Source organism: Pseudoliparis swirei, chromosome 17 (assembly GCF_029220125.1).
Source record: "Pseudoliparis swirei isolate HS2019 ecotype Mariana Trench chromosome 17, NWPU_hadal_v1, whole genome shotgun sequence".
Classification (NCBI taxonomy): domain Eukaryota; kingdom Metazoa; phylum Chordata; class Actinopteri; order Perciformes; family Liparidae; genus Pseudoliparis; species Pseudoliparis swirei.
The window spans coordinates 7,606,148-7,629,175 of NC_079404.1; the positions used below are offsets into that span (position 1 = coordinate 7,606,148).

Genomic DNA, 23,028 nt, shown 5'->3' on the forward strand with positions numbered 1-23,028 from the left:
GAAGTGGTAGTCCACTCCATACCATAACTAGAGAAAATAAATCTCTAACCCTATCAGTTCTTTTCCCCTTGTTCAGTTGTGTTCAACTGGGGGGAAAATAAACGGACAAAAGGCTGCAGATTTTATTTATTAACCTGACCATCTGAGGACAGAGGGAAGGGGAGTGGAAGCAACAGTTGGCTTGTCCTTGAAAAGCAGATCTGTTCCCTCTTGGGTATTTCAGATGTTGGATACACTGGTGCTGCAAACTCACATGGTTTCCATTTGTATCCGTACTGTCTCTGTAAATCAGCTGTGTGTAGACTTTTGAGTCACAGCCAAAAGTCATGTTGGTCCTATAGCCCCGTTCCAACTGCGGGAAACGGTTCGACATGGACAATGTAATAAAGATGCCAACAAACAAAGACTGTGCTGCATGCGGTCGCTGAAAGCAAAAGAGGAAGTGAGCAACTCCTCTTGCATCAAATTCCATCCAATGCCATTGAATATGTTGTCGGGTGTCGTGGGGGTAAGTCACTGAGGTGTTAGACTGGAATGGAATCACCTGCACAAAAAAAACTGGCTTCTGCATGGAAGTTAACACAACACCATGTCACACTGGCGACTACATGTCTTCCTACATTGACCTAAATGCTTTTCTCGTGTTATTTGGGGCTGGTGGTGTGCCTCCTTCCTCCTACTGGAATCAGGTGAAAACCCCATGGGTTACCAAGAGAACCCTCCACATCACAGAGGCACTGGATTGCTAGTTTTGTTTTGCTTCAGTGCCGATGAGAATCCTTGTTAAAGCTATTGTCGTTTGTGAGGTTTCAAGGACAAAGTTGGGCACGGCTTCCCAACCTTTACTTTAGCTCCATCCCCTGGACTCTGGTATTATATATTCGGTTCCCAGACAACTAGTAAACTATCTTGGGATGAAATGTGGGTCACATCAAGATTAGCTACAGGCCAGACTGGACCAACTACACTGAACCTGAAACATAGTATTACTGAATGTGCTTCAGCCTGGGCCAAATGCAGGTTAATGCATGCATGACCTAAATGTGCATGAAGAGATTGATAATGATACCTCCTCAGTGAGATATACTGCCTAACTACCCACACTCCTCTCTCTCTCTCTCTCTCATCACGGACTGGTCTGCTTATGAACACAGCTTCATTCACAAACACAACACTGCCGTGCCACTGCGTTTAAACACAAGGCGTAGAGGACAGAAAGACATTGTGTTGTGTCATGCAAGTGCATAATGTTGCGACAAGTACTGTTCTGGGAAATATGTTTGTCCTTTAGAACTGGCAAATGATGAATAATGGAATATCTGCCAGCTTGTAGTGGAGTCAATGTTACCAAAGCAATGCAGACAACATTCGAGTCTGAAAGGCTCAAGTGGTAGATTTGAAGTTGGTTTGGGTTTTATTATTGAACATTACAAATGAGAATTGTCCCATTCAATATTCAGTAAAACCATTACTAATATGGTCTATTTTCTGATTCATACACATGTAATACCAATGTGACCAATGATTTTAGATGTATGTAGTCCCTTTCACATAATGAGCCTATTCCTGAAATGTTTAGGAACATTTCCTGCATGGACTCATGTGGGACTGGGAGCAGGATACATTCTCAGGCACAACTGTTATTGTTACACTTTAGACATTTTAGGGGAAATGTTGCTCTGGCTGTGTTGTGACTGAAAGCAGTAACATTGCATATAAGCACAATAAAATCAAGTCAGTCTGACAAAAAGGACGCTTTCATATGGAGCGAGCAACTCACATATTACTTGTTGAGTATTTAATCCACACAACACTAAAGAACACTGGTATCAGACAAAAACAGCTCCTTGCCTTAAGATGAGAGATGTTGGCCCGTCGTGGTAATAATTAAGTTATTATACAATATATGGACATTACCTCAATCTTTTTTTAAGACCATCGACTAAACAGTAGTTTTCAATTCAGTTTTTTTTCTTTTCCCTACGAATATAAAACTTGAGCATGACTCGCATATAGCAATATCTTTGTTACCGGAGCCCGAAAGTGCATTGTAATAGTTGTGTGTTTATATTTAATTCATGTTTTAATTATTTAGAATAATTACATTTTCAATTTTAAATCAATTGCTCTTTAAAAGTGTGTAGGCATCTTGAACTAGTGTGTTATTAGATTATTAGTGCCATAAAATAGTTTCGAAATGACAATATAACATTTATCAGAATTATATATTATATTGTCCAACAATATTGTGACAGCTTACGTGCCCCATTTTCCTCTTCTTTTTCCGTTGAGTTTTATGGCAGTTTTATGGTGCAAATGGTGAAAATCACTAGCGGTGCCCAATTGTCCCGGTCGTTCACCAAGAACTGTGTGTGAAAGAAGTTTATGTCCAGTAAAAGAGTGGAATGGTGACTCATATGGCAGTCTGCTGAACACCAACACCAAATGTCATGCGTTGACTGAACGCGGCCCTTTTACACTCACAATTAGAGCGAGACAGAGCAAAATGTGACACCTGTGCAAACAGCTTCATCAATGGGGACACTCCAACAGAGGCTTTAACGGATGACTGAGAACGAGACGAACAAAGAAACTGACATACTGTAATCTCAACGCATGACAACCAAACAGCATGAAGGAGATTTTACAGTGTCAAGCAGCAAAAATGTAAATAAAAATAAGATAGTTAGAGGTAACAAAAACAATCAGAGCTTGAGGTTTACTATCACTGGTAGGAGCAACAAGGTTACGTTATCGTGTGGAATGAGAAAGAATGGACAAACATGAAGCAATAAAAAGTAAAGGAACAAAATAAATCACCACTGTTAAATAGCTTCCTAATTTCCACTCCAAATATTTTCCAACTGCTTGTGAATTCACAGTAAAAACAAACAGAAGAATGTTTTATGTGTTTATGTTACCGTCTTGCCTCTCCCTGTTTGTGCTGCTACACGGGGTCAGCAAAGGGTTAGCTGACCTTTATTTCACATTGTGGACAGGATAAACCAGTGACCATGGTGGTCTGCGTTTCCCTTTCCCGCCTCCCATTAGCTACTTTCTCTGCGACAGTGATTAATGAACACAGTTGGACCATGTCTCACTTCACATCCATCCATCCCCCCGGCGAACCAATAGAGAGAGCCACAGGGTACTTGGTCAGCAGATTCCATGTTCTTTGTGACCTGAAGGAGGCTGTTTTCTGTCCCTTGCTGCCTTTGTAGCGGTGTGTGTGTGTGTGTGTGCGTGTGGAAGGGAGGCAGCAGATGGAGGGTGGGCAGTCTGCTTTGCTAACAGCCCTTTATTATTGGAGTAATGCATCGCCATTATGGGTGTTTAAGACACAAGGCCTGGTGAACAGGGGGAAGGGATGGTGAAGGAGGGATGGGGAGAGGAAGAGAGGCCTAATTACAGTAATGAACTCATTCACTGTCTCCGATGTTGGATAGTCCGTCTTTCATCGTGGGCCATCCAGAGAGGAGTGGCCCAGTGGTTCTGCCAGGTCTTAAAATAATCCTCTGACATTGTGGCCTGATTAAAGGCCCGGCAGATATTAATATGCTGTCAGAAAAGTGCACGCGTTCTGTCCAACTTCCTGAGATTAATGGTACACTATCGCTGATATTTCACCCGAGCAGGACACGCAGCATGATGTCAGCCAACTCTGACAGACTCACTAGACTGACGGATTTCTCTAGACTTCTACAGCTCCTACACAACGCTCTGGAGAGCAGGTCTGTCTGAACAAAACCTGGAGTTGTCTTTTTGTCCAAATTATCCACGTTCGCAGTATCGGATTGGTCTCACTGGGTATTTATGATTTTATGAGTCACAATGCAAAGATGGTCCACAAAACAGCGGCGCCTATTTTAACACTGCAGTTAAATTTGATCCCAGGTGCAAACTTGGAAATATTTCTTGCACATAATTATTAAGGTTCATCCACTCCGAGCTGACAGCACTTTAGGAAATTAGGTACACATTGTACATTCAAACAGCAGGGCCAAGTCATAAACCCTTTAAAAACCTAAGGTTACATTTGAAAAACATTTCGTGCTCGCTCATGTACTAACAGTTTAGTAAATTGTGTGTCGAAATTGCAAAAAGTCACCTGGATGTCAAAATTAGGCAAGCACAATATCAAGATTTGCAGTAAGAGCATCTTGTGGGGAAAAGAAGCCTCTCAAATGAGGCAGTTCCTTCTTGAATTTTCACAAAGATATCCTCCAGTGTCCAGCCTATTGCACCTCGGGTCAAGCATGTTTATTTAGCCCCTACCACGATGCTGGGCCATGCACTTTCAGCCCCGGGGGTGAACGCAGACCTGTGATTATGGCCAATTATCTTTAATATAGCCCAGCGTAATTGAGCCATATTAATGCTCCTCTGTTCTCTGCAAGCAGGACGTAGTAGCTGGCCTCGTCCCCAAGATGCCTCGACCTCCGGAGACGAAGCCAAGCTGCGATGTAGTCATCCTCTCATCCTGCGGCGCAATGTAGGTTAGAGGCCAAGATGATTACACCAATTTTCCAGCTCATGGACTTCATCATATAGTGAGTCAAGCTGTGTTACTATTTGAAGCAAATATATAAGTGCCACTCAGTGCGTTCACAACCCCCTTTTATTTGGGTTCCTAGTAACCTGCCTTCTACTGTTTAGTAGGGATGCACCGATCTGATCGGCGCCGATCCATATCGGCCGATATTCCCATTATCGGTTTTGATCGGCGTTCTCAAAACGGCCGATCAAAACGGCCGATCAGATGACATAACATCTGCGAGAATTATCAGACGTTTCAATCGCCGCGCACCGCAACGGAGACGATGCGCCCGGCAAGGGCCGCAGAGTGAGGGGATCCTCACGCACCGAGCGGCGTCCCCGTCCCCCGAGTTGAATCTCTGGGTCAACTCAGCCGACACTTACATGTCTGCCCCTATAGAGCGTATTCACTCACGTGACCACAACAAACTCTGGCGGCCATGTTGGGGTCCCTCCACGGCATTGTTTTGCTTTATTTTATGCCGCTCTTCCCTTAGAAATGACCATTATATCACACATATCAGACACAATTTCAGTTCAAAACGGTGTGCCTTGTGATTATGGTGCTGTGCCTCATTGTTGGATGTGGGACTAATGATTCAGAATATGGGTTTATCAGCTCAACAAGACAGGCTATTACTTCAACTTGTCATGCATCTACTTCGGCTTCACTCGGCGTATGAGCGTTAGGACTGTTCTCATGTGTTTCTGTTGATACATCGGGTTGTGGGCACGTTTCCATTGACACTCTCGTCAATAATCTCTTTTTGCTTTTTCGCCGAGTGAAAATCAATGTCTTTCACTTGCGCAAAAGGAACTGTGGATGGAAATTTGGGAGGAAGCCATGAACATGGCAACTCCGTCGGGCGATGTCTGCCTTTACTCTGTGATTCATTTCAATGTAAAATAAAACACTGGCTCCATGGGAACAGCACTCAGCACGGCCAGCCAAACAGTCACTGCTGGTCCTGAAGGAGCTGGAAGCGGCTTCATCCAGACACTCGTCCTGGAGGCGGAGCTGTGCGACTACGGATCATATATGAACCCAGACACGGGGCGCTTGATGTGGTATTTCTACAACAAGTATAACGCAGAAATAGTTGTTAATGTCCCATGGTCGATAGCGGAAATGAAAACTGTTTTACAGGAATGTGACCGGGCTATGTGCTGGTCACGAGGGGTAACTAGAGAATTAACCACAAAGTGTTGAGCGAGTAAAATCAGGTAAAAAAGCGTTGCGAATATTCAATTCCAACCGCTGAAATCTTTCTTTGGTCATGCAGAAGGACATGAGGTTGCTGGGCTCTCGCATAATCAAACAGCGGACACGATAGGTCAACTTCTTCTGACATTAAGTAAGTGGACCCCAAGATGGCGCGATTGAGATGCTGACGTCACGTGAATACGCTCTATAGACTGATGTTGACGGTAAACGCATTCGATCAGGAGCGCGCGAGGGTTTTGATAAAGTTAGCGGAAGGATTTAAGTGACAACATCCGGTTTTGCAAAGTTAGCGGAAAGAACCACGTGAAACATCCATTTTTCAAAATAAGATGTCGACAAATCATACACGAACATATAAAAGTAAACAATGAACTGATTTTGTATCTTTATAGATCGTTTCTGAGATTTAGCTTAAATTATGCTAACATTAAAACATTTTTACTGTACCAAGGAAGAGTTTATAAAAATAAGTCAGACTTTTGTATGTTAAGAAAAGTCATGTATATAGATTTCCCCAAGAATTCCAGGAAATGAATAATGCAGATGTGTTCCATACATATCTGAAATCCCCTACAATAGCAATCAAACAATTTTAATGTATCAATTAGGACATTTTTCAAAGTAAAAGTCCTAAATGTTTAAAGAAATCGGTAATTTCTTTAATGTTTGTGTTGCTTTAGATATGTATTTCCTCATAGTCCTAGGCAGGGCTCCAGACTGCGACCAAATGGTCGCATTTTGCGCCTAAAATTAGACACAGTGCGAGTAAATTTTTCATCCTTTCAGCGCATGTGACAGATAAATTTTTCTTTTTTTTTTTTTTTTTTTTTATTTTTTTTTATGTTGCTCTACACTTCACTAACTCATAAGCCTTATAATGCCTGAATGACTGGTTTGCTAATATGCTAACCGACAGAAACTAGAAGAAGAGAAAAGCGAAAGAAGAAGAGAAGAAGGGCCTGTGTGAGGGGGGGGGAGTGTGTGAAAAGAGGCAGCAGAGACGCAGAGGGCAGCAGGGCAGGAGAGGTCAGAGGGGATCCTCACCACCACCCGCGTCCCCCCCCCCGAGGGTGGGTCAACTCAGACGACTCTCTCTCATGTCTCTCCTCCTAGCTGATGATCACGCTAAACAAACACATTCCATCGGGAGCGATCGGGAGCGATAAAGTTGATAGAGTTTAAGAGACAAGTGTCAGTTTTGCAAAAGTTAGCGGAAAAAAACAGAACCTATGAAACAACATCCGTTATCAAAAAATATAAACATATCACAAATCACACTATAAGTGATTTCCCAAGTTCAGGGAAATGAATAATGCAGAGATGTTCCATACATATCTGAAAATCCCTAGCAATCAAACTATTTTTTTTAATGTATCAATTATTTTCAAAGTAAAGAAGGCCTAAATGTTTAAAAATAATTTCTTTCTTTGAGTTTTGAGTTTTATATATATGTATCCCAGTCCTAGGCAATAATGCTACACAATAAATAGAATGCTTCAATCGACACCGTGATCGGTGATCGGTATTATCGGATCGGCAGATACTGATTTCAGTGATCGGTGATCGGCACCAAAAACCTGATCGGTGCATCTCTACTGTTTAGTGTTGACAGGCTGCAGCCAGACAAACATGTGGACGTGTCACACCGTGTCCATCATCAACACAAAGGAAGGAAGGAATCCAAGCAGAAAACAGACAACCCGGAAAGCATGTCGCACATGCTTCACTCCCTTGATACCTTAATAAACTCGATGTCAGTAAAATCAATGAATCACATTCCATGTCACATGACACTCAAATATGCTCAAATTCCCGCTGCACGAGGTTTTAGGACTTTGTCCTCCAAGGAGTTGCTTTTTAACAACGTGGGAGCTCTGTTTTCAATCCTCTATTTAGAGCAGCTGTTCCAACTGTGCGGTGGGAATTGGAGGGGAGTACGCAATGGTTTTGGGCAGCAGCGAGATTAAATGCATCACACTTTCAGTCGGGGAAGGAGGGGTCGACTGCAACCAGACACGGGCATCTCTAATCTGAGGAAAACACTGGCGTTTCTGCTTCAGTGGAGCGATTCTTTACCTTAACTAGGTTAAAGCGAGGGAGAATGCAAGATTAAGAAGAGAATGGACAAAATGGTGAAGTGGGAAGGAGAATGGGAGTTTTGCCAAACCTTGCTCAAAAGAGATTTGTGTAATTAAAGTAGAGAACCAATTCATTGGGCGATGTTATCCTTGAGAGTTCATTACTGGAGCCTGGGAAACCTGGCATGCCGATCTTCCCCAAATGCCTCCATAACCAGAAAGGACACTTGTTAATGCACTCTGTGTGTGTGTGTGTGTGTGTGTGTGTGTGTGTGTCTAAAGAAAACCAAATCCACCATTCAACATCTCCCCCTTTCATCAACTGCTTGCACAATTCAACCTCACAACAGGGAGGAATCACCCACCAGCTGACCCTCAAATTAGCACCGATGCTGAAGCCCTTCCAATAATGGCCGAACCCTCCCCTTGCGGTATACACAGCAATAACTCCCTGGAGTCTTTGTGCCTTCACGTCTCATAGGGTCCATTGGACCTGGCTGTGTCTGATGCGCCCTGCCCCCACCCCCACTCTCTTACCTCTTCTGTCTCATGGATTTTGGAGGTCTGGATCATGGTCCATGCCTACTACGATCCATTCATATATTCTGTCACATTCATTGAATATGTTTAGATAACTCTGTAATGCTTCATTCTGTACACTTGACATATATTGCTTCTTTCCATCCGGGGAGAGGGATCCTCCTCTGTTGCTCTCCTGAAGGTTTCTTCACTTTTTACACATTGAAAGGGTTTTTTCTATTTCTTGGGAGTTTTTCCTGATCCGATGTGAGGTCCTGGGACAGGGATGTCGTATGTGTACAGATTGTAAAGCCCTTTGAAGCAAATTCGTAATTTGTGATCTTGGGCTATACAAAAAAAAAAAAAATGAATTGAATATCTGAGCCAGCAAGAACCTAATCAACTGACTCCACCGCCTGTTATTGTGGCCAGACCACCAACTGAACACAACCCGATGGCCCATATTGCCTGTATGGAGTAATGCTGGGATTTTAATGGCCAGTGTGAATAGAGGGTCACACCCTCAGTGGAAGGTAAGGAAACAAATGAAATGTGTTCCAGCCAACTTCCTTATCGAGCCTAATATGTGGAAACTAACAGCAAACTATATCGAGCCAAGCTATCCTTGACAAATATTCACATGGGTGAGAATTTAACCACCACAGATGCCAACATTATTTAGGTTAAGAGGACTTGCATGAAAGCTACAGAATTTTTTTTTTTTTTGAGAATCACATTTAAGGCTGTGTGTGACTGCAGATCTGTCTCTCTAAGCAAGAGGGTACGTTTTGCATTGAGACATGAAGCCAGATCTCTTGATGGTGAACCTTTAACCTGTACACATTACATCTATTGCACCTGTCCATCCTGGAGAGGGATCCTCCTCTGTTGCTCTCCTGAAGGTTTCTTCCCTTTTTTCCCCGTGAAGGGTTATCTTGGAGTTTTTCCTGATCCTATGTGAGGTTTTGGGACAGCAATGTTTGTGTACAGATTGTAAAGCACTCCGAGACAAATTTGTAATTTGTGAAATTGGGCTATACAAATAAACTGAATTGAATTGAATTGCATGACATTTCTGTTTTTAAAATGTACAATCAGTCCCTCCATGTTCTAGTACTCTTCTGCAATCTCATCTCTCTTTGACCATTTGCATATGTGCACTCTTTCAATCTGAGCTTAAAAACATTAAAATAAGCTTAATAACTACTGACCATTCAGATATGATAGACATATGTCACCCACACACACACACACACACACACACAGATAGAAAATAGCACAAATGGGAAAGAGTGTGTGCACAGACAAGTGTGTGCTTGCAACAACAAAAGCTTCTGCAGGAGCGATTAGAGGCTTTCTGTTTACATCTCAGTGCACACAGACCCGAGTTGACCCAAAGAACAATCAGCAGAAGAGATTAAAAGGAAAAAAGGAGGTCAGACAGCAAAGAGTAAACATGCACCCTCATCATCTGAGTCTCATAATGCACCGTGGGAAATGCCCAAATTCACGAATGCCCCGTCAGTGCTCCAGGTGCTCAGACTTCTGAAAAACCGAGCCTTTATCAAAACAAGCACTGCAGTGCATCTAGGACTCTCTACTTCGAAAAGAAACACTATTTATACTCCACATTTTGATCTCTATGAAAAAGACTTTGACTTCTTGAAACGAGGAGACTAGACAGGAATTTCTGCGAAAAAGGAAATTGCTTTATACCAGAATAAGACTTCCATAAGCGCGTAGATATAATTAAAACGCTTTCCACAGATATGAATCAGCTGGACTAAAAGAGGCCGCAGAGATGCAGCCATTCCCTGAACTGCACCGTCTCATATCTGCTGCTGTGGTTACTCAGCTAACCCGAGGTCACTGCCCTCCAACAGCCATCTCGCCACACCTCTTCCTGACAACGGTTGTGCTCTCACGTGTAACATTAAAACAAAAGATAGCCGTTTGCTTCTCTGGACTTTGCGTTCTGGACCACGTGGTTATTTTTAGGCGTGGCCTTATCCTGGCGGCAGCTTCCACGAGCATTAGTCTGTTTGGCTACATCAGCTGAGTGCACCCTCGAGTGCGCTCTTTTCCATGCTCGCAGTAGCTCCATCTACAATGTCTAAAATACCGGGGTCACCCGTGATCCACCTCCATTTCACTTGGTTCAGAGAACAGTAAGTATTCACCCAACAGTAACTGAAAATGGTACATTTAATTTCCTGCACACGTTCTGATCGCATAATGTCTACCATATGCTTTGTTACGGACAAAGAAAAGCAGTCTGCCAGTAGCGAGTGGTTTGAGCCACCACGTGAACTAGAAGGAGGTAAAGTCATTGTAAATTCAACTACGTTTATGTTTATCCACGTAACTGGAAGGCACATATCTTTCACCAAGTTGAGCCTAAAAAGAATAAGAAAAAAGGAACCGATTGTACTGTGAAGCACAGCAGCATGTTTTGAAGCTACGCCTGTAAAAGGGTTCAAAGGCAACATGTTTTGCTTCCAAAAACCATCAGTGTGTAAGTAGTGTTTTGGCAGGCTATATGCTCAGTAAATATTCAATACAGATGTTGTTAAGAGTGCTTTAAGAAACCCGAATCTTCGCTAACTAAGCAGATACTTCATTCATCAAGTAATTTGTGACGGTACTTCTAGTGAAAACACGAGATCCACTTTATGCATCAGCTCGACTGTTTCTAAATTGCAATGTCAGATATTGCATTAAGATGACAGCCGTTGATCAAAATAAAAATATAAATGACCACTGCAGCTCTGGAATTTCTGCGTGCCAAGATTAACACAATTACGAACAGCAATCTATCAAGCGGGAGCACAACCAGTGTCACAGCGCTGATGGCAGCTTCAAATAATCGTTGACATGGTGTAGAGCCGAGCTATGCTGCAAAGTTACGTTGTGAAGAGAAAAGGGCCCCTTTGATCTTGAGTTAGTTAGGCACAGCACAATAGTGGTTGTGCGTGCTGTGCGTAGGTAGTGCCTCCTCCCAGCTCCTCAACAACAACAAAAGGGGAGTCTCCTACCGTGTTGCCCTGCCAGCTGGCCATCTGCCCGGCGCCTGCCAGGCAGCACACTGCCATTGTCCTTTAGTTGTCTCAGAGTTAAAATAGACAGGGCAACATAATTCTCTCGTTTATTCACATTAGAATGAAAACAGAACCACAATGCACCGAGGACGGAGATTGAAGCGAGGATGTAAAAGTGGCCACGGATTGCGTAGAGAGCCCCTATTCTGATTCAACATGAATGCAGGCTTATATGACTAATGGAATAGCATGTGGTTATACATGTGGCTAGCAGCAGTGCTATCAGAGAGCACTTTGTTGTTTGTCAGGTACCATTATGCATCAATCAGCATTCGCATCACACCTGCATCGTTTTAGATGGCAGTCCCAAGGCCTATTCAGGTCTCACAGACCGAAGCTCCTGTATGTTTCCCAACAGAAGGAGTGTGTTTGTTCTTGGCTGCTCCAGCGGAGCCCCACAAACAGAGAGCACTGTGCTGTGGCCCTTCTCCAAAAGGGACCATCTGTCCCCCCGAACTTGGCCCACCGGCCCTCACTGCTATGGTGGGACCGAATGGGACGCCCAGGGTTGATGTGGCCCAGAAGGCCTCCAGAATAAACCACCACCTCTTTCCCCATCAGCACACATCCCTCCCTCTGCTGCTTCCCAGCAGCCTGCTGCTTTACCCTGCAACCTCCATACCAATGACAGCCTGTCAGCAGAGTGCACTCTCCCAGAGAGAGGGGAGAAAGAAAGAAAACAAGGGGAGGAGGAGAGAAATGGGGAGAAGAGCACTCTCATCCTGCAACCGGAAAGCTGTTGAAAGAGTTGTGATGAGTTCAGATCGAAAGCTCCGAGAACATCCGCGCTGCTGCTCCTCTGTTGAGGTCAGTCAGAGTCAACATCGCCCCGTTATCGCCGAGAAACAGTGCAGCGGAAGAGGGGCATGGTAAGCCGTGAGACAGTGTTAGGATCGAGCGCAGACGCACTAACTAACGCACAAACTAGGAATTTTAGAAAGGCTGACAGGCAGGAGCCGCTAGGGAGGAGCCGACCCTTGGAGCGGTTCGGTGACCGCGGCGCTCCCCAACCACATTTTCTTTTCAAAGTCTGTTTTTCACACTTTCTTTGGTGTTGCCGACATCGCCGAAATCGGAGGCTAAAAAGGCAATTTAGACATCTGGGAAGCAGCTGTATGTTTAGTCAAACAGAAGATGCACGGGATAAGGAGGACAGGAGTGAGCACAGATACGCAGATGAATCGCTGGTTCATTCACCCAACGAGAACTTTGTGAGCTACATGCACTCACAAATTCATCTTGTGATGTGGCCCACAGGCTAAACCTCTCAAATACACCATTGTCTAAAAACATGACTCTCCTTGCTTTATATAAGTCTTATCCAGCATAGAAATGGGTCAAGATGAATTATTTAGCCTTTGCATGTCTTCCTGAGAAACTATGACACAAAAACCAAACATTAGAAATCAATTGCTGCCATGCTTACCTGATTAAGAGAGTGCTTTTTCATCAGAGCCATAAATCCGAATGGCAGAGGACTCAAAGCCCCATAAGCCACTGTGGTAATGAGGCCACTGTGGAGATGCTATCCAAGTGCATTAAATCCATCAGCCACTTGTTGAGAGAAATCCGCCACACTTCACAGGAGAAAGCCTCTGGAATAAACAACAGCAACCCTTCCTTCTACTCTTTCACCCAACAACTAGTTTGGGGAGGGAACAGAGAGGGGTCGAAGAAAAAGGAGGAAGGAGTAAAATATGGACAAGTCTGGCAGCGATTGGAGAGTCAATTTAGTGAAATGCATACAGCTGCCCCCTTAATGCACACAACCCTCTCTCACCCCCTGTGACAAAGCCACCAACTGAATGAATGGGACTGCACCATTAGCATATGTAAAGGAAAGTAGGTGGCTGTGCTGCATGGGGGGAAACGGTTGGGTGTTGAAGGGGTGGGCCGTGACATTCAGAGCTTTTCTGGCTGACAGGAAGGACAAGAAAAAAGAAGGGGGGGGGAAAGCTATTGTTCTCAGGAAAAGATGCCCAGGTCAAGCCTGTGACCTTCCAAGTTTCTCGCAAAGGCTGACATTTGGAGCGACGGGAGACGGAGGAATCCACTTATCCACTCTCTCTCTCTCTCTCTCTCTCCTACGAACTGCAGCACGGTACAAAGGTCTGTCTGACAAAGACTGCAACCACGACCACCTTAACCACACTGAGATAAGAGGAGATAGACACAACCGGAGAGGGAAATTGCACTTCTTTCAGAACTGATAATCCCTCTAGCCACATGCCAAATGCTGAGCCTGCAATACCTTCAGCAGAGGCCAGAGCAACAGACATGAAGGAGGGAGCGAGGGAGGGAAGGGGAGAGGCTGCAACGGTCATAAGAGCAAGAAGAAAAATGTATGTGTGGGGAGGGCTCCTCTCTGGCGTTTCACTGCAAACACATTTCCTATTACACAAGCGCATGTCAGCTGGCCGTGAGCTGTGGTCTTTGTGGTGTTCAAATTCAACAAGACGTCAAGCGGCATTAGCGCAAACCTGTCATTAAGTGTTTGATCAGTTGCCGTTTTGTTGACGCGAGTCGTTTGAGGTCAGCTTGGAGCGCCCTGCCCCCCGACGTGGAGTAAGTGAAGCAGACTTGTGACTTGGGGGTTTATGGTCGAAATACGTCAGCCAGGAGGGGAAACTTGGGTGTTGGAGGCTAATAAAACGCTTCTCAGCAACCCCAGAGGCACCTCTGCGCAAGGCTCTCCTAACTACTGCGTAACCAATGTTAAAAGCTACACTTGTGCGTTGCAATAACTCGGTATGAATGTGTGCCAGTACGTTGACCGTTTGTTTCAGAACCCTCTGAAGCCACATAAAGACTAAATAAAGAACTCTGAGGAAATGAGTTCCGATGATAGATTTCTGAAGTTGAGCTTCAGGGAGCTTAATTGGAAAAACACTAAAAAAGTGTCATTGTAACCACTTCCTGATGACTGCTTTGCTCTGCCCATTTCTGGGTGGAGGTAGGAGCATGTTAATGGCAGGAAATGACAGACTTAAATCAGGCTGACTGAATGGCAGCAGGTACAGGTTACTTTGTGCCACATTGGGCTTTGATCTAGCCTCCGCAGCCAGGTTCTCAGCTTTGATTCAAGTGGTTTGGAAGGAAAGGGTTGTATTTGAAGAGTGGGAAGCCCCAGGAGGTAACACTTAAGATTTCTTGTCACTGCATCCCAGCAAACAGACAAACTATTCATCAGCCTACACACATGTGCAGAGGGGCCTGTGGAGAAGCACACAATCCCACACTGCTCCTTTGAACATGGACGTCTGGGTCTGATGGGGAGTTTACATACTGAGGGTAGTCATTACACAAACGGATACACATGCTGAACGGCCTACATTTACAAAACACTGAATAAACAATCATTCACAGCTCATCTTTCGAATGCAGAGTTTTGGCAGATTTAAAACAATACACCTTTTGTCATCCAACTCAATGCTATGGCAATATTTAGCCAGACGCACAGATTTTCCAAACTTTTCCAAGGCAAATCTTTTTGGAACATGGAAATGATTTAGCTTTCGATTGAGATTAGCACATTAGCTGTGAACTTAATGTTGACAGGAATAGTTCATAATTTGCTTTCTAGACAAGAAGATTGAACATGTGTTTTGGGAGATCCCAACACAAGCGGTCAGCTCGATGGAGAGTTGTGAATGCACCCGAGACGCGTTGAGGAGGCGGCGCTGCGATCCGATCTGGCGAGTCTGGCCTGGTATTAAATCACACGCTCTTATACCATCTCTGTAGCGGAGCCTGTTCTTTCCAAAAACAACCCCGAGGGTGACTTTTCTACGGTCAACCTGAAGTCAAACTCTGCATGGAGGTCTGGGAACCATCAAGGCGTACGTCTTCATTACAGTAGTAAAGAGGTTGAAACAGCTTTATGCGATAGTGGAGTAGGGCTTCCAGGGGGGCATTTAATCATCCACCAAGAACAAAAGATACCTGTGTCGACCTAAATTAAGCTCTCTTTCATGACTCTGTGACGATGGCCCAGGCATGCAAAGCATTTGTTGTCCAGTGTTTTTAGTCCTGCTGATAACGTCAGGTTTCTTCTCAGCTATGCAGAGTGGGAGAAGAGCCGTTTAGGGAAATGGCCTGTTTCCCTCGCAGAGAAGAAAAGAGGAAAAGCAGCTCGCAGGCAACAGGCAGACACTCCATCTGTGAATGTCACTTCTCCCCCTCCTCTCCTCTCCTCTCTCCCCCTTCTCTCCTCCTCCCAGTTTGTTCTGTATCTGTTGTCGGAATTCAACAGAGAGCAGGAGAACGCCACTCCATCCCCACCACAGAAGAATAGAGTGAGCGGAAAAAGGGGATAGTGGGCACATGAGGTGAGGGGGTGGAACGTAAACAGCGGCTTTGCATCCCTCTATGTTGTTGCTAGGCAACTTATTCTGCATATGACAGCCTTGAGTGACAGCAGACCTCCGTTAACAATGATGACGGAAAGTTGAGGGAGGGCGAGGAGTGGCGAAGAGAGCAGCGGCACGGAGACGCGGGGTGATCTGGTGAATGCAAGGAGTTTGAAGCAATACATAATGAAACATTGGGACACATTTTAAAAGTCCATAAAACGGTGAACCAACATGACCTCAGAGCAGTCATTCCCAATGTCAAGCTCAAGATTCACCAGGGGTAAAGTTCGCGACTATATTATTCAAATTAAATGTGGCCACAACTTATTGCCAGATGAAACGAGGTGATGGGAATGCAAGCCTGAAAAAGTTAGAACCAGAGTTTCAAAACAGGGCGCTTTTGAAAACATTCCGTCCAAACAACTTTATCTCGGTTTGTACCTGATAAAGAAAACTTCATTTCTGTTACTGTGATCCCACTGCAGGGCAGATTAATGGATTCATTTTAACACTATAACATTGCCACCGGCCCACTGAGCATATCAGTTGAGTGCTTATTTGAGTCTTGTTTATATTCGGCAGCCCTCTTTCATTATCTATGACATGATTAGGATCCGTCAAACTCCAGAGGCAGAGCCCCAGTTTTACCTCCACGACCAACAAACTATCCTTTGGCAAAGGTTGGCAGACACCAACGGTTCCGGCTCAGCAGCACAGATTTCACGCTTCTTCCATAGGGCACATAATACGTGTTTTTTTTCCTGTTTTTATTTAACGATTGTATGGGCTAAAATTAGCACCTGATTAATAACTACTGGCTGCTTTTCAATGAAAGTTTGGCAGAGGAAAGTGCACTTGATGCCAGATCAGGGGTGCTGCTGTACGGATGTGAGCAGAGGGAGTAGGCAGTCAAGAAGCAAAAGGAAAGTTGACTCCGGTTACCATACTGTTATCAGAGGGATAGGCAGAGTGCCAGAGCTGTTAGATGACCAGGATGCACCACGAATACTTAGAGACATGGAATACAACACTATAAACAAACAACGGTTACATTAGTAAACTAAGGTATTAAACTATTTACATAGTGTAGGTGTGGCTTGTTAGAGGCAACAAAGACACACTCTATTCAGAGCATTGTACAGGATCTAGCCACCAAAACACTATTAACAGAGCATCCTCCCTAGAGTTGGGAACCGGAAACCGGTGCCAATGTGGTACCGGTTCCAATACAACCGGTATTACCCGGACCGAAACGCAACGCACATTTCGGTGCTTCTTTCCGGTGCCTGAGCCGATTGAAATTTTAAAAAACTATTGTTGTGAACTTCTCTGGTGACTCCGCCCTGTCAGCAGGTTGCGATAGCCTCTCATATTTAAGTTTGACAGCGGAGGCATGCGCCGTGTGTGACCGCGTGAGCCCGTGTTGAGCACACCAGCGTCAGGCTGGGCGGGATGGGGAGACAGTCACCGGTCCCCCTGAACACGTGGAGACCGATGATGACGAGCAGCCTTAACTCAGATTAGTACCATATCGTTGATTGCAAGTCTTGCATTCATAAAAGTAGCCCAAGAAATAATAAATTATCCATTATAACCATGTTTAAGCTAGCTCGTAGCTAGCGCTAGCTACGAGCGTGACAGTCTGCTAGCAGATGTGTTGATGTACAGCGGTCCCGGCTGTATACCCAGTGTTACCGGGAATATAATGACGGAGGAATAAAGACCGTGGGGCATCACTTTGTTTCAGTGTAACTCTCGCTGTCAGAAGCAAAACTTTATTTGTCACGTGTCATCTTCAGTACCTCTAATTGGTTGTTCTCTTTGCCCATCAAAACAGTGACAGGATTAACCCTATAAAGTCTGCACATGACAATACATATCACATCATATAATGGAGAACATATATTGCGTATGTTAACAGTCCGATATCCATTGTTTGTCAGTGCTCCATGATAACGGCTTCTACAGGGAATATGGCCAAAGAGGTTTTTAATGTCCTCATTGTGCGTTTTTAAAAAAAAGTATCGGTTCAGGCACCGGTATCGTTTTAAAAGTACCGGTTTAGCACCGGTATCGGAAAAAACCCAAACGATACCCATCCCTAATCCTCCCCCCCCCCCCCCCCCAGAGTGAAGTTCATGGCCATCTGGAGCATATATTCCGGTGCAGCAACTTCCTCCGGTAATTAATGAAGTTCTCCAAAGGGAACAGTCTGATTAAGTGAAAACTCTTCTTATTCTCTACAGGCCTTGTTACCAGAGCTCAGAGAGAACTGGCTCCGATAGAATTCCTAAGAAGTAGGCGGCCCTGGTTTGTCATGCAGCTGGCATCTCTTTTATGGAGTCACTTTCAAAAGCTTTTCCCCCCCTACAAGTGGCATCAAAAACATCTGTTCCCTGAGCAGCCACCCACATGAGAGATCGCTCCGGTCCTGGCAAGATGGCCTGCAGATGTAGGCTATACAACAAACATGCAAATGTATATGTGAAACCTCAGACAACCACATTGGGACATGTTAAGACAACGGCATGTCAAAAAGTGAAAGGAAAGGCCAAATAGAGACATGAAAGATAGTGGAAAATGACACAAAAGAAGAATGAAGGGAGAGAGAAAACCAGAACAACAAGAGATGGTTATAGTGGATGAAGAAGAGGACAACGAGCCGGTGTGGCCATATTGAAGGACGCTTAGTGGTGTTTTGAATCCCAGGCAGAAGACCAATTGACCTCTATCCTGTTCAAAGCAGCTGTTGGCGGAAGGTGCCTGATGAAGTATCAGTAGTGAGCTATATTTAGGCTGCAGTGTGCAGGACGTACGCAATGCCTTAAATGTGCACTCTGCCAGCACTCGGAGCGGTGTAAAACCTGTGCATCATTAAGGGATGTGTGCTTAAGGAAAGCAACTGCAGAGCACAGAGAGAGCGAGAAGGCGGCGATGGGAAATGGTCCCAGTTATTTCCACTCCCTCAGCCCGTTTATGGAAACATTATTGAAGCGAGGTTCAGTTCTCAGAGGAGAAAAAGATTGAGGAAGCGAGTGCGAGTGAGGGACAGCAAAAGGAGGAGGTAGAAATGCAGTTTGTAGCTGTTTTTCTGGAAAAGACCTTGCTCTCTGTGTTTGTGTGTGTGTGTGTGTGTGTGTGTGTGTGTGTCCTTTATTGTGTGTGGCTCTCCCTGTGGCAAAGGCCACAAAAGCCTCCATTTATCTTTCCCGAGCATCAAGCCTTATTGAGAAAGAACCTCTGAAAGGCGGGCAGCCATCACATGAGCCAGGGTGACATGGCTTTTCCCTTGTTAACACTTTATACACACACACACACACAAGTGAGGGATTACTGCTGCCGGCAAACGGGCAAAAATAAATAGTACATCTGTTCTCTATATTTGCATTTCTTTGGTTAACTCACAATGCGCCACTTGACTCGAAGGAAAGCGAACATTCTCAGTCAGCCGTGAGAAACCCACCCCATCAATGAGGCCCCTTTCCACCCTTTGGTTTCTTTAGCTAGGGTAACAGCACATCACAAGAAGCAGCTTGCACAAAAACACAATCTGTCAACTTCGAGTCAGATGGGGCCAGTTTATTCATGATTCACCCTCATCAGTTTCTATTTACTCAGTGTTCTTGGGAGTAGAAAGGGGACCAAGTGCAATTCTAGGACATCGCAATGTGCGCTATTCAGCAATCTGCAGCTCTAATTGCAGAGTGAGGGGAAATTTTCAACGTCTCTAGCATTGAGGCATGACAGCTGCAGCTGGCATGGCATGCGGTGGGTGTGTTTAAGGGAGGTGTGGCAGCTGAAAGGGTGTCAGAGAGTAACCTCCCGCTGAGAGCCACCCACACACATGCACCTAGGCATAAACATACAGACAAATGCATGCGGAGTTGCACGCCCCTGTGTTCACAATCAATAACGTTAATGACATACCAAAGCACCAAATGTGTTTTCTCTCTAATGCCACTGAGTAGTACAGCCTTCATCTCACTGATTTAGAGAGCAGTCAGCTGTTGTGAAAAAATAATAATAATCCAACGCATACTCTGCATACCCATTCCTCCAGTCAACTGGTCTTAAAGCTCTGCCACGAGATATCTGCGTACACATGAACATAAACTGTACATGAACCTTTAAAAAGTGCGTGGAGAGGAGGAAGGGATATGAATGCTCTCTTTTTATTCCCACCACGTTACTCCACCATTTTACCCATCCCCCTTCCTGGATGCTAAATAGGGAAAGTGTCCAGGGAGATGAGTGCTGATGAATTCATTCCTTCTACCAGGAGCCAAGTGCACTGATCTAACCTGACGCGAGGGCCCCCCAGTGATCGAGTAACCTTTGACCTTTGGAGCAGATCGAGGCCAACGATCTAATGAGTTGCTTCTATGATTGGGGGGAAGGGAGCGTAAAAGATAATGTGGGGGAGGGTAGATGTAAAACACATTTTCCCCAGTCATAAGAAGTATGGCTGTATTGCATCCTGCTGCAGTTCCTCAGAAACCGCGATGGGGAATTAATATGTATGCAATTTAGAAAAGGCATTACAAAAAACATCTTTGAATCTTCACATATGCCGAGATCGGGCACACAATGAAAAATGTGCACAGGGAGGTGTTTAGCCTCAATCACATATTTGGCCAAACTTTAGAAAGAATCCCAAATAAGCACAGATTTCCTTATTCCTCACTTCCTTATCTCTAAAATGCAGCAGGCTCTGAAGAATGTCATTAAGAGAAATCACCAGGCAGTGGCAGCTGTTCAACATGCACTCAGGGTCACCAGACCGGCAGAATCAAGAAGAAAACTGTGCTTTCATTCAAGTAGCCTAGATTGTGATATCCAGCAGGGTTTGGTAAGACGGGCTCCCACAGGCTGTTGCTATAAATGAGAGCGAGAGAGGAGAGAGACACACCTCTTTGGCTAAAGTGACCTTGAAATAACACCTCAGAAATATGAAATATTTGAAAATATTTACTACCATCCCTGAGAAATCACAGGCAGTAATACGATTCAATATAAAATCCATAACAATAACAGTCTCCCAGTATGGGACTCCTCGAAGATAAATCATATCAAGGAGACTCACTTTTGTGGCTAAGTGAATGTGTTTTTCAGCATCCATGGCAAAATCTTTGCAATCCCATCATATTTGAAATTGTAAACCTAGCCTAGCGGGCATGTTGTTGATTCTGCAGTGTAACAACAGAAACCCTGAAGTGACAAACCAGCGGTCCAGCAGCAATCCATGAAGTGATCAAAGAGAAGTGGGACTAACCAGGCTCTGTTTGATCAGAGTCTGGGGGAATGCAAGGGGTCCCCTCAGGGACAACAGACCCTGACTGCTTTTCAGTGGAAATTTAACAAAATGACAGGAAACAATTAACCTACACTCATTTCTCTCTTTACACTCACCCGGAAAATGTCAAATGTCAGCGCCTCAGAGAACCGCTCTTTGTGTGTGACCTGATGAGAATCTCTATGTTTACATGCACTCAACTAAACTGATTATTGTTGGCTTTCTGTAGAAACCCGATTTCTTCAGAGTCAAGTAAAGGAAGATGTTTTCTTAACGGAGGGAAGGGATTAGGACCACTCGGAGATCCACAGGAGAAAGCGGAATACTTTTGCGTACGTAACCACTGGACAGAGTTTTTCCTGAGTCAAAATGAGTCTTCGGTGCTCCCAAAAATCTTTGTGTTGCCATGTCACCGTAATTAGCAGACATCTATGTATTTTTTTTTTCCATAAATAATGGAGGCTATGCTTGAGGAAATCATTTTGCTTCCACTTTAGATTAAAATAGATAGGCTAATAGATTGACAATAGTCCAGGTGTATTGGTGCACGTCGGGCTGTTGAGTGAGTGATCAGCAGCTGGCCGCTCTGTCCATTCGCGCACCTCACAGTTGCGTATTGATCAGACAAGAAGACACGCTTATCAACTCGATTACTATTGATCAAAACAGAACGAGGGTTCGGCTGTAGCCTACTTGAACCATACTATTGAGAACATATTCGCTGACATGCACGTGATGAACACAGTTTTGTTTTGTTTTCCATCGCGGACTTTTTTTTGCCTAAAGGTGCGTTCACACCAAAAGCGAAACTATTTTTCGGGTCGCCCAAAACCCGTGAGTTTACTCGCTCGACCGTTCGCCGTGTTCTCGCCATAAGCGTCGAGACGCTCCACGAGGGGCGGGGCTTATCTCCGTGTCTCGTCTCCGTAAAGACCGTTATCATTTCCTTCATCCACCAGAATAACTAACCACTAGTTCCGCTTTATATTTGTTGTGGACGTCCCACACACTAACGCCCTCGTGTTTGGGTTCTTGACATCACCCGTAGGCTCACTCAGCTCGGTCACTTTCACCGATGAAGTTACTGTTACGTCTGAAAGACTTCCGCTTCCCGCGCTACGAGAGCGGAACTCAAGAGCTGATTGGCCCGAGTTGCGAGATGACCGCCTCAAAGTTGAAACATTTCAACTCGGGGCGAACATTGTGCCGCTGGAAACGCGAAAAAATAGTTTAGCTTTTGGTGTGAACGCACCTTTAGGCGCTCGGGATTTGTCATAGGCGTTCGGGAAAACGGCTTAGGCGCGCGCCCACATTTTCTCTATGCAGGAACAACCCTGCTGGAGTTTGTGCGTCAGTCATGTATCAAACCATGAAAGCCGTGTGGAGGAAAGAAAAGAACTGACTCCAAGGAAGTAAATGTGTTACAAGATAAATCCATCAACAAGTTGGACGCTTATGTTGACCTCTGACCTCTGGTGTTTGCGAGCCCCACCTAAACACAGATCGTCTCGAGATAGACGGGAACAGTGTAATTACACAGCTGCTCCTGCGGTCAGATAGGCAGCACCTGGCTGTGTATCCAGCAGATGTGTGTTCCCCTCGTTTTGGCTCAAGCCCATGCAGCTCGGTGCTGAACTGCTTGTGGCTTGACGCTGCCGTTTACATTTCAGAGAGGTTCCAATGGCTTCCAGTAAACATAGCCCGGGGAAGGTACGCAGTGAATGAACACACAGTGTAGCTGCTGGGCATTGTAAGAATGAGAGACCTATTGTTTGGCTCCCGACACGGCGTCTGGGACACCGTTATGCAATCTCCTTCTCGGCTGCTTCTTCTTTTAAAGAAGGACGTAAACCCATATAAAGGCAAGCATTCGGCATCAAGTCTGCTCTGCCCGTTCTGCTCGGGATCCCACCCCCCGTGGCTAACC

At 44.8% G+C, this 23,028-nt stretch overlaps 1 protein-coding gene across 1 annotated transcript in view; it reads right to left on the bottom strand.

The window, feature by feature from the left end:
• LOC130207561 (signal-induced proliferation-associated 1-like protein 2) overlaps nt 1–23,028 on the bottom strand; it is a 94,601-nt gene that overhangs the window by 47,957 nt on the left and 23,616 nt on the right. The gene's annotated exons all lie outside the window — the stretch shown is intronic.